General features: G+C 39.8%; 1 pseudogene; it reads right to left on the bottom strand.

Annotated features, from left to right (window-relative positions):
- LOC112917734 (ubiquitin-conjugating enzyme E2 D3 pseudogene) overlaps nt 1-9,163 on the bottom strand; it is a 133,479-nt pseudogene extending 124,316 nt beyond the window's left edge.
- Nucleotides 9,164-12,421: the final 3,258 nt, after the last annotated feature.

Genomic DNA, 12,421 nt, shown 5'->3' on the forward strand with positions numbered 1-12,421 from the left:
CCATCCCTTCTCTTTTTTCTCTCCCATCCTATCTCCTTATAGACTTTGCTTCACGAAATAGCACTCCTTCCTCTATTTTCTATCAAAACCTATGCAATAGCTCCTTCTCAGCGTCAGGTCTCTACACTATTGTGGTGAACTCTTCCTACATGTTGAACTATTTCTAACTTCTTTTTCTTCTCTTTGCGTCATGATTGAGTTCTTAGAGGTGATCATCAACACAGACTTTCCTCCCTTCTTATCATTTAATCTAAGTAGATTTCCCTCTCTGCTGAACCTTTCCTGGGACAGCTCACCAATGATCTTTGAACCTTCAAATCTAGTAAGAATACTCATCTGGAAACTTTTTCTTCTCATTCCTTTGTTTGCTTTCCCTCTCATCTTTCTGTTTGTTTCCAGGTTTGTTCATGTTTTAACTGCTTATCAATCATCTTTTTTCATGTAGTGGTTATTGACCAGGGTTTTCTCTTTGAGTGTCTTGTCTCATTAGACTCATCTTGGTTTAGCTCATTTATTCCTATGTTACATGCTGACAATTATTAAGGTATGTCTTTGGTTTAGTACCTGTTATTGGATTATTCTATTGTTTTTTGTAGCTGTCTACAAAAAGAGGCAACAGAAACCCAATAATTCTCTGTTACCACTGCTGATCCTTGCCAATCCTTGGCTCCTTCTACTTTTTGTTTGGTGGCACAGTCTTTTTGCCAAACGGATATGTGGGCTTTCTCCTACTCTACTACACTTTTCCTTACCTCCTGGATCTAATTAGTTTCTGTGTCTTAAATATATCTGATTTCCTCCTCCTGTCTTCATTTCCACTTCCATTGTCTTAGCTGAATCCTCTTGCCTGGACAATTTCAGAAGTCTTCAAACTGCTCACCTGTTGCTTTCCCCCCTTGTTAATTTCCAATCTCTTTTTATCTGTACTGATGATTTTTCCAAAATAAAAATTTGATCACACTGTACTTTACTCTTCAGCGCACTCATGGCATTGCTGACATGTCATTTCTAGTATGAAGCCCCCACCATTCTTTCTTTCTCACTCTTCCCTCTCTCACTCTTCCCCCTCTTTGCTCCCTACCCTCTACCTTGCAGAAACCTCTGTCAATGCCCTTAGGACACCATTTTGCAGTTTACATGTTTTAAGGTCTTAAGAACTGCAGCTTCCTTTGCTGACTTCTTTGAACCCAACACCATGTAAAGAAACTTGGGCTCAATGAGCCCTCAGACATTTCAGTCACAATGAATGAGACACCATATATGAGAGTGAAGCAACTATAGAAGTTCCAGTCTTAATTAAGCACCCTGTTGAGTGCACCTACAGGAGTGACCCCAGCCAAACACCAGGAAGATATATTTCTAGTTTTTTTTTTTGGAAGGGATTGTTGCTTGATGTTTGCTTACCTCTCATCTATTAAAAGAGATGGCAAAGTATATCCATGGGCCATATGCATCCTACTTCTTTTTGTAAATAAAGTATTTTTGGAACACAGCCATGCCTATTTGTTTTACATACTTTCTGTGGTGTGTTTCATGCTACAATGACATAATTGAATGGTCACAACATAGCTCATTTAGCTCACAATGCCTAAAATATTTACTATCTGACAGACACTTTATCTTACAGAAAAAAATTGTAACCTATGTTTGTGAATGAATGGATAAAAAGTGCCATGAATGCAGCGGTTTGGCACCTGCCTTTGGCCCAGGGCGCGATCCTGGAGACCCGGAATCGAGTCCCACGTCAGGCTCCCGGTGCATGGAGCCTGCTTCTCCCTCTGCCTGTGTCTCTGCCTCTCTCTCTCTCTCTCTCTCTCTCTCTATCATAAATAAATAAAAATTTAAAAAAAAGTGCCATGAAAAAGATAGATCACATTATAGATAAAGGGTACTACATTACTTAGGGTAGCAATAGCTAATACAACAAGTAAGTTCCAAATTTTTGTAATTTAAACAAAATTTAAATTTCTGTGTGGTGCATGTAACAGTTCACAGGTTAGCAAGGAACTTCTTCCACAGTCATTCAGGGAACCTGACAAATATCAGTTCCTCAATATGCAGTTTCCAAGTAACCCTCAATGCAGAAGAGTCTGTATACTCAGGAAGGAGAGCAGAACATATTTTGGTGAACAGATAACAGACTCTGCCATAAACAGTATCATTGCAGTTGGTATAATTTTATTAACAAGTGTCCTCTCTATGCTTGTTCAAGTTAATTTATTAAGTAAACACTTATTCACATTAATTATTTTAGTAGGATCCTTCTACCAAACATCAAGGTGGGATAAAGGGCATTTCAGTAATGATGGTGACTTTGGTAAAAACTCAGCTAGGGGTAAAAAAAAAAGCTAGTTGCGTTTGGAATGAGGAGAATTTTGAAGAGAGTATAGTTCTCATATTGTGGGGCTTTTGTTATTTGGAAAAAACATTAAAGCCTTGAGTTCTTAGGGGGTTGAGGAGAGAAGTGACCAGAAGGTAGAAAGAGAAGCAGAAAAGGAAATATGAGGGTCTGGAAGAAAGTTTCACATCTTTTATTTATTTATTTATTTTTAAAAATGTTTATTTATTTATGATAGTCACACACACAGAGAGAGAGAGGCAGAGACACAGGCAGAGGGAGAAGCAGGCTCCATGCACCGGGAGCCCGACGTGGGATTCAATCCCGGGTCTCCAGGATCACACCCTGGGCCAAAGGCAGGCGCTAAACAGCTGCGCCACCCAGGGATCCCAAGTTTCACATCTTTTATATGGGCTCTTCACAGCACAAGGTTTCAGGGAACAGGTAGCAAAGATGACCAGGCATTTAGGGAGTGTCCTGGAGAGGCAGCTTTGTGAGGCTACCACGATGGAGCAGGGTCCAATCTCTTTTCAGGCAAAGTGACTCACTTCTCTTTTGAAAGGTTTCCAAAATAACAGTAATAACAAAAATGATGGAGAAAGCAGATTATAGAGTTCTAGAATTTCAGTGATAGGAATGTGAAAGCCATTAAATTGGAAATGCTTTCTTCTGGAAGATCAAGATGCAGTTATATGGTTTAAGTTCTCCATGCTCATTGAGTTTTGGGGCACATTGAAATTGAGCCTTGGAGAAAGAAACATGGGATATACTGATTCCTTAAGAAGGAAGTTCTCTTTCTTTGTACATTAGGGGGGGGGGGGAAAGAGTGGTAGTTAAGGAAGAAACAATTTTGAAGAAGACTTCTTTGTCTAGAAATTTCAGGTTCCAAATTGGTTCATGGGCTAATTAAGTATATACTGAGCCAAAAAAGAAAAGCTAAGATATACCATATTCCTTCAAGCAGTTTAGTTTATGGTATAAGGATATAATGTATTCGTTCAATTCACAATGTAAGACAAGGTACAGTGAAACATGAATGTGTAGGATTCATTGTAAATATATGATAAATTCTCTGGGGGGTCTTAGAGGAAGTGCCAATAAGTTATATATTGCCAAAATAATGCTAACAGTGAACTATCTCAAAACTTAGTGGCTTAAAGCAAAGACTATTTGTTATTTCTCAGAAGTTTATAGTTTTGCTAGGTGGTTATTTTCATCTATGCCAGACAAATCTGGTCTTGGCTGGATTTATTCAGGTCTTTGTGGTCAAATGGCAGGCCTGCCAGGGGTGGGAAATCTGGGGTGGCAACAGCTGGGCTAGCATGGCTTTCTTCCCTGAAGTCCTTCATCTTCTCTAGCTCAGCAGTTCTCAAACTTTTTGATCTCAGGTATCAGGACCTCTTTATATTCTTAAAAGTTATTGACGATCCCAAGAAGGTTTGGTTTGGGTTAGTCATGGCTATTAATGTGTATTGTATTAAAAATTAAAATTGAGAAATTAAAAAAAATATTTATGACTATATTACACATGCCAGTAACAAACCAAAATCATCAATAATGATTTTTTTACATTAATGACATGTTTCCATGAAAACAATATTTTTTAAAACAAAAAGATGTGACAATGTCGGTTTACACGTTCTTGCAAATTTTTTAAATGTTTAACTTAAGAGAACATAAATTCTCTCTTCTGCCTTGTTTAATCTATTTCAATGTTTTTTTTGGTTGAAACATAAAGAAACTTTGGCTTCACCCAGATCTCTAGATGGGAGGAAATTGCAGACTCACTGTAAGGGTCTTGGAAACCCCTAGGATTGCTTGGACCATGCCTGGACAACTGTTCTAGTCAAATGCTCCATAACATTCATCACAGCAGCCATTGGGAAAAAGTGCTAAGAATGCAGAAAAGGCATGCCTTATAAGAAATTGAGATTCATCCCCCCTCAAAGCAGGCCATTCACAATGGATGGTAGAAAAAACCCCAAAACTATTTCCCCTAATTTATTAATTAGTTGTAATAACAACAACAACAACAAAAACCAACAAAACCCCCCCCTATGATTTTTGGTCCACTGCCCCAGATCACTTAGCTTTCATGCTAAAAAATGCAACAAATAAAAATTTGGGAAAAAGCTTCAGAGGATCTGAATAAATGCCTAGGTTGAATTTGATAAAACTGTGACCTTACCTCCCATATACCCTACTTTATTCAAGGGATATTTTTTCACTACTGAAAAAATTCCAGCCAATTTCATTAAGATTCTTCTTGTTCCAGAAACTTCCTCAAGCTGACCTTTTCATTCCCTAGTGACCTGGGCAAGAATTTCTCAGAAATCAAAAGCCTGGCTGCTCAGTCAGTTTGGGAGTGGCATTTCCTAAAGTTTTGATTGGAAAAGAAGCCTTGAGTTCTAACAAATTCATTTCAAAAAGAATGAGCTGAATTTTCTTTGCCAAATGCCTTATACAAAGCTCATTACAAATTCTTGATAAAAGTAACACAATTAGAGAATGTGAATGTCTGTGAATTATTAGTTCGGATTTTAAAATCCCATTATGTTATCCATATATTTCTGCTCTACTTTAACAAGTAGCTAATGTTATTAGTATGCATTCCAATGCTTATTTTAGGCTACATATGATAGAATAAATGAATTTAAATAACAAGTACCTTAGAATCAATTTAATTTAATTTAATTTAATATTTAAAGCTTAGAATCACTTTTAAAGCACAGACAACTCAATAATTATGAAAAGCACACATAAGGGAAGATAATCATACACAGTCTTCTCCGAAAGTTACCATTACCCCAGTTGAAATTTCCCCCCCAAAGCAGTTAATTTTGTTGGTATTATTAATAAAAGGGCATCTTACTCTGATTTTACAACTTTTTATTTAAGGCATATGATGATTTTTCCCCCTTGTGATTAACAGCAGAGGTAGTCTTTAAAAAAGCATACAGTGTGCTTACTGAGAGAGATTCTCTATGTTTGGACAAGGACTGTGGAAGGCGTTAAGAGTGACGTCAGAGGGAGAGGGATGGAACAAGTCCCCTAGGAAGCCTTAGATCCTCCCAGGCAGCCATGGCTCTGCATTTCCTTCCTATTGCCCTTGAGAGGAACGTGTGGTTTGTGCTGTCCTCCGGGTTTAGCCCTCCTGGGAGAATAATTCTGTCATTTCCATTAGGAAGATGATTTATTGAGGGCAGTTCCTTTTTAGGATTGGACAGGAAAATCAGCCTTGCAACCTGATGGTGCTTATTTCCTCTGTAAAGCCTTTCAGTGATGAGGTGGTAGCAATTACGTTGGCCTTAAACTGAATCACAGGCACCTTTCTAATTGCTTCCGTAACCCTATCTGGTAGAGCACAGAGGTAACCACTGTGTCCTCTTGGTTTTGGGGTGGATGAGAGGCTGAGAATGTAGCTCCCAGATTTCTCACTGGAGAGCATCTAGCCCAGTAACAGATATGCCCTAGGGTAACGCTAGAGAAGCCGGATGCTGAGTGGGTTACAACTGCACATGCCCTTGTAAAAGTGAATATGACTGTAGCTGGAAAAGAATTTCCTATGAAGCATATGGCAAAACATTTTTCTTCAATCTACCAGTATCTCTGGCATGCCCTCTTTATACCTCACAGAACCTTAGGGAACTTGATGGTTCAGTTTCCCTATAAAAGGCACAGTTCAAGGAGGAGCCTCTGTATCCCAGCAGAGGGCAGTTTCCTCAAGCCTATAGTGCACCACCACTGCAGGGCTCCCTCCAGCTTCTTAGTCGTGGTCATTGACACCTTGTCCTGGGGAGAAGTAAATTTGTAGTCAGGGACCTGATTCCACAGCAGCTTGGGTGGCACTGGACTGGTCATTCACACAGATGCTTCCTTTGAAAAACAAAAACGAATGTAGTTGTGCTTGAGAAGAATGTGCACCATGGTGAGGGTGAAGAGGTCTGTATTTCTGGTCTTGGATTTGTTACCAAGTAGCCATATGATGTTAAGTAAGTCACTTTAGCTCAATTCTCCATCTGTAGTGAAGGTTTCTGGACAGTATGACCTAAAGATTTTAGATGCAGTAAAATTTTCATAAAATACCCCTATAGCCCTGATAAAAATATGTTTCAAAGCTGAGAGTTGGAAGTCAAAGAAATAGTGGTATCTCTTTAAAGTAATACTGATTCAACCAATTCATAATATAAACTTCACAGCTTGTCACCACTCTAACTATGACAGTCAAACTAAACAATCTTTTAGAACGATTCAATTGGGCATGACATTATGGGAGTGAGACCTGATTTCTGGTCCTGCTTTGGCTTCTCTTCAGCTATCTGACTGGGCATATCACCCCAACCTTCTGATTCCTAGCTTTCTCCTTAGCGAAACAAGAGGAGTGAACTAGATGAGTGTTGGCTAAAAAAGGACCAGTGACTGAATAAGTCCAGGGAAAGAGGAGTTCAAGGTAAACAGGGGCTTAAACTGCAGCAAGTCTTAAGTCTCTTCCACAGAGTCATTCAACATGTATCCACAGCACACCCTTTCCCAGGGTGACATTCAAAACATTGGACATCTGGTCAACCTCTCACCTCCCAATTAGGATGAAGCCTGGATGTGGTTCTAAAGTTACTCTCGAGCCCCCCAGGAGCATCAGCCAATTGCTACTGGGTTCTGGGGAGGTCTGGAGGGGAGCTGGATTACTGAGGAGAGTGCACACTCATCCAATGGCTGTTTATTAGTTTGAATGAAGTTCAGTGGTCCCCTCTTATCCATGCAGGATACATCCCAAGATCCCTGTGGATGCCTGAAATCCCAGGACAGGGGGTGAATGAACCCTATGTATGCTATGTCTTTTCTTATATACACATATCTATGATAAGGTTTAATTTATGAATTAAGCACAGTAAGAGATTAGCAACAATAACTAATAAAAGATAGAACACCTATAAGAACATATTTTAATGAAAGTTATGTGGCTGTGGTCTCTTTCTCTCTCAAAATATCTTATTTTTGCTGTACTCACCCCTCTTCTTGCCATGATGTGAGATGATAAGATGCTTATGTGATGAGATGAAGTGAGGGGAACGGCACAGGCATTGTGACATAGCATTAGGCTACTGTGGACCTTCTGATGACATGTCAGAAATAAGGTCATCTGCTTTGGACTGTGGTTGCAACCAGCAGGTACCTGAAATAATGGAAAGCAAAACTGTGGATGCGGGGGACCTACCCTTAGGTCAGTATTTTGACTACTGGCATAGCCCTATAGAAAGTACCTGCACACTACCACCTCTGTACTGCTCTATGGTACATTGGTCTCTATAATATAATCTTTCTAAAAATGTGATGGCTGGATCAACTGCAGCAGAAACAGCCCATGGTTGGTCCTTAAAAATGCAAACTCCTGGGATCCTGCCAGATGTCCTATATCAGAAGCTGCATTTTTTTTTAAAGATTTTATTTATTTATTCATGAGAGACACACACACACACACAGAGAGAGAGAGAGAGAGAGAGAGAGAGAGAGAGAACGAGATAAGCAGAGACACAAGCAGGCTCCATACAGGGCGCCTGATGTGGGACATGATCCTGGGGATCACATCCTGGGCCAAAGGCAGGCGCTTAACAACTGAGCCACCCTGGGATTCCCCAGAAGCTGCATTTTGACAAGATCCCAGGTGACTTAGTATGCACCTTACAATTTGGGAAGTGGTAGTATACAAAACAAGTCTGGTTTATAAAACAGGGATTTTAGGTGGTGCCACAGATAGTGACGAAGAAGTGCATTTTCACCGAGAATAAGATATAATAGTTTCTGCTAAGTCCTCCAACTCATCTTGCTATTGGTTGTCAGGCACACAGAACATGCCTTTTCTTTAGTTCTTTATGCTCTGGCTGGAGACTGTGAACCGTGGCTGCTCCTCTGGTTCCCTGTGACCAGGGTAACTAGTTCCAAGGAGCTCATCACAATCTTCCCTTCTCATAACTGGAGGGGTTCTTGATGGGCTCAAGGCTCTACTTTCTCAAATTCTAAGCCTAGGAACTGGCTCTCCTGTGCTAGCTTTGAGCACTGCCAAGCCATTTACCTCTCATGGAATTTAGTCCTCTCAATTGTAAAATGGCCTTTTCGAAAGTCCTGTTCTTCTCAGGCAGGGACTGCTATATAATTTGTGGAACATGATGCAAAATGAAAATGCAGGGCTCCTTGTTCAAAAAGTAAACTAAAAAAAATACAGTTAGAGTACAATATAAAGTTTTCCTTTAAAATATTTTGTTACTAATAAAATATTAAGGGGTGGTATTGATAAATGTGCAACAACTTAAACTTGCAAAAGCAAAATAACTATTTTTGTGTCCAAATAGAATAGTGATAATACTTCTTTACCATCAGATGTGGTAGTCTTTAAATTTAATTCATATTCCCAAGCCTGTGGATATTTGCCTTGCAATTTTGTAACCAGTTTCAGAACCTAAACTCTTTGAAGAATTCTAATAGCTCCCTGATATGTCTTATTGCAGGGTCCATGTGTACACTTTTACTCTGTAATAATTTACTGACAAAGTTTATTACTTGTGTACTGGAAGTTCCTGTCCCTGTGTTTAGGCCAGAGAGTTAATATTTGTGCAGATGCTGCAGGGATAAGCTCCAGGAATTGTCGGGCCAGCTGGTCTCCCACCGAGGGTCCTTTCCCATGGGAGGCCCCTCCCCTCCTCCTGGGCGGTGGCCAGTGGTGTCACTGCTGTTGTTCCTGCTGTTGCCGCTGTCACTGTCAATGCCAGACTGGGGCCTGTTCTCACTGTGGCTGCCCTGAAGGCGCTGAGGTGCCCAGGATGACTCCATGTATGCACAATGATTGGCCAAGCCAAATGCTCCATGCTGCGCACTTCCACCCACGAATGGACCTATGCCAACGCATGTCCTGGCTGCCTCTCAGTGTATTATACATCCTCTGCTCTCACATGTGCTTCATTGCCTCATCACATTAAACTTACAAAATCCAGGTTTGAAGATTGAATTATTAAAAATTTCAAGATGGCAACAGCAAGGCATTAAACCAAGTGCTAGGTCCCTTCTGAGAGCAGGTTCCTGGGTAACTACGTAGATATATCATCCATGAAAATGGTCATACTCTTAGGGATAACAGAAATTATGCTTCCAAATGGTATCTATATCATTATTGATTCAGATAAACCATTCATTCTTTATGACCGTACTAATTTTATAACCTTTCCTATGGAGCCATTGATATTCATGATGATGGATTTAAATGAAACATTTAACCTCGCTTTTGCAATTAGAAATTTGCAGTTAATTAATAAACCACTTCAAATTCTGTGGTCTACAGAATATGTTATTTTCTTGATTAAACATTTACTTTCCTATAGGAAGTTAAAGATACTTGGCATATTTGAACTCAGGCTAATTTTCTTGTTGAATCTAGATGTCTGAGCCAGGCCCTTCATGAAAATTGAACGAATGTATAAAGGCCTTTTTGTGAAAAGGGTGGACAAAACTTTAACTCAAAGTAGTTAGAATTTGGCTCAGCTGTTTTAAGAATGGTGGTTTCAAACTGCCTAGGGCATTGAGAATCATTTGAGAGCTCACAAAAAAGGAAAATACCCATGCCACTGCCCTCCAAAGGCTTCTGACTGGACAGCCTGGGGTAAGTTCAGGGATTTGTATATTTAAGCAGAGTGCCAGGTGATTCTGATTCAAGCGATCAGTGTACCAGCAAATTCATGGTTTCAGGTCAACATAGGGGTTGGGGATTTTATCCTTTAGCAAAAACCAGATTGAAAATGTAATGGGATTGGGCAGATTATAAATAATGAATAGAGCAATCAATTTCCTGCCTATCAGTTTTTGGCTCTGGACTGAAAGAGTATCCCTTAGTTCTTTTGATCTCTAAATGTTGATATTTCTATGTGCTTCCACATCGAAATGGAAGCATAAGTTTATCTAGAAAAGATGTCATGGCAGTAGGTCATGCTTTTGAAGAAATGCATATCTTAGTAGGGTACTGGTATAAGAAGGAAGCAGAGAGAAATAAGAATGAGAAGGAAAATGAGAAAAAATGAGAGTCATAGATTGGTGGGCTTTGAATAAAATGTGAATCCTGTATACTTATGCCAAGGACTGTGTCAGGCCCTGGGGCATCACAAATGGAAATGACTCAGTTCCTAGAAGAGGCTGCCCACAGAGAGAGTGAATGAGAACACAGAGGGAAGTACTCTGCTCTTGGCCTTTGTAAATAGTTTGTGACAGCTACATTCTGAGCAAGGTAGTTTAAGAATCTTCTTGAGTGATGTCTATGAGTCTCCTACTAATAGTCCCCCAGTTGCCAGTTTCAGGATCAACTGGAGTGCTGCTGTAATACAGATTTCTGGGCCCCACTCAGGAGGCCTGGAAATCTGCATTTTAGGGGTCATATAAGTGAAGTGGTCTAAATCTGAGCACCATAGTACTCTGTGTGTGTGTGTGTGTGTGTGTGTGTGTGTGTGTCGGGCTTCACACCATAAGCATTGGGATGGAATCGAATTCAGGTTGATTTGGGGTGCACAGAAGTTCCTCTTGAGTTCAATTTTTTTTTAATTTCACAGATTGCATTTTTCAATATAGCATCTTTCAACAGTTCAGCAGCAGTAAGTTTATCAGTAATCCCTCAATGAAGAACTTTCTTTACCTGATTCCAGCAATAATTGAATAGATACACATTTAATGCAGATTTTGATATGGTTGTGATACTAACTTTATCTTGAAGCAACCTTTTAAAAATTTATTTTTATTTTATGTAAATTCAATTTGCCAACATAGAGTATAGCACCCGGTATTCATCTCATTGTGCACCTTCCTTAATGCCCACCACCGAATTACCCTATCCCCCACCCATCTCCCCTTCTGCAACTCTTTGTTTCCCAAAATTAGGAGTCTCTTACAGTTTGTCTTCCTCTATAATTTTTCACCATTGAGTTCAATTTTTATTCCAAAAGTACCTCAATAAAAACATACTTAAAACATGTTGAAAAAAATGTCTCATAAAATGGAAGCCCGAGGCTTGATCTTGCTTTGAGATGGGATCTTCCTTTTTTTTTTTTTTTAAAGATTTCATTTTATTTATTCATGAGAAACAGAGAGAGAGAGAGAGAGAGAGAGAGAGAGAGAGAGGCAGAGACACAAGCAGGCTCCATGCAGGAGCCTGACATGGGACTCGATCCTGAGTCTCCAGGATCACATCCTGGGCTGAAGGCGGCGCTGAGCCGCTGAGCCACTGAGCCACCCGGGATGCCCATCTTCCTTGAGTGGCATTTTCATCTCCTTCCAGAGCTTTCTTTCTTTCTTTCTTTTTTTTTAATTTTATTTATTTATTCATGAGAGACAGAGAGAGGCAGAGACACAGGCAGAGGGAGAAGCAGGCTCCATGCAGGGGGCCTGACATGGGACTTGATCACGAGTCTCCAGGGTCATGCCCTGGGCCTAAGGTGGCGCTTAACCGCTGAGCCACGGGGCTGCCCCAGAGCTTCATTTTCTTGCTCAAAAATTCTGCCTACCCCACCTCCCACCTCACTCTTCCTTCTTCTTCCCTATCTCAAGAGAATCAAGATTCATGGACAGAGGAAGAAGTTGAAACAAGGGAAATGAAGAATATTGTACAGGGTTTTCTTTCCTGCTGTTGTGTCTCAGCCAACTTCAGACATTCTGGATTTCCATTATTTTGACCTACTGTGGAAATGGTGAATTTTTATATCTGCCTAATATGGACTCTATTTAAGTTGCTGCAAATTAAAGAGTTTCTGATTTGAATAAAGCACAAATGACAGTTCTATTATATTTCAACATTTTAGCTTGAACATCCTGTTTTTTTATGATTTCTAGCCAAATATTTTTGATTTTCTAAGCCTTTGCTTTCTGTTGAAATGATCTGTAAGCTGAATAATTATTTTAGTGGGCTCTGGTGGCTAAAAAGAAAAGAAATTGAGAAGTAAAACATTGCTGTTTTTATAATAGGATGACTTCTTGAACACTTCAGAATCTTTATTTCACCAGAGTTCTCATTTCTGGTGAGATGATTGAAAACTAATGATGTTAAGCTTTTTAGAA

This window comes from Vulpes vulpes, chromosome 15 (assembly GCF_048418805.1).
Source record: "Vulpes vulpes isolate BD-2025 chromosome 15, VulVul3, whole genome shotgun sequence".
NCBI lineage: Eukaryota > Metazoa > Chordata > Mammalia > Carnivora > Canidae > Vulpes > Vulpes vulpes.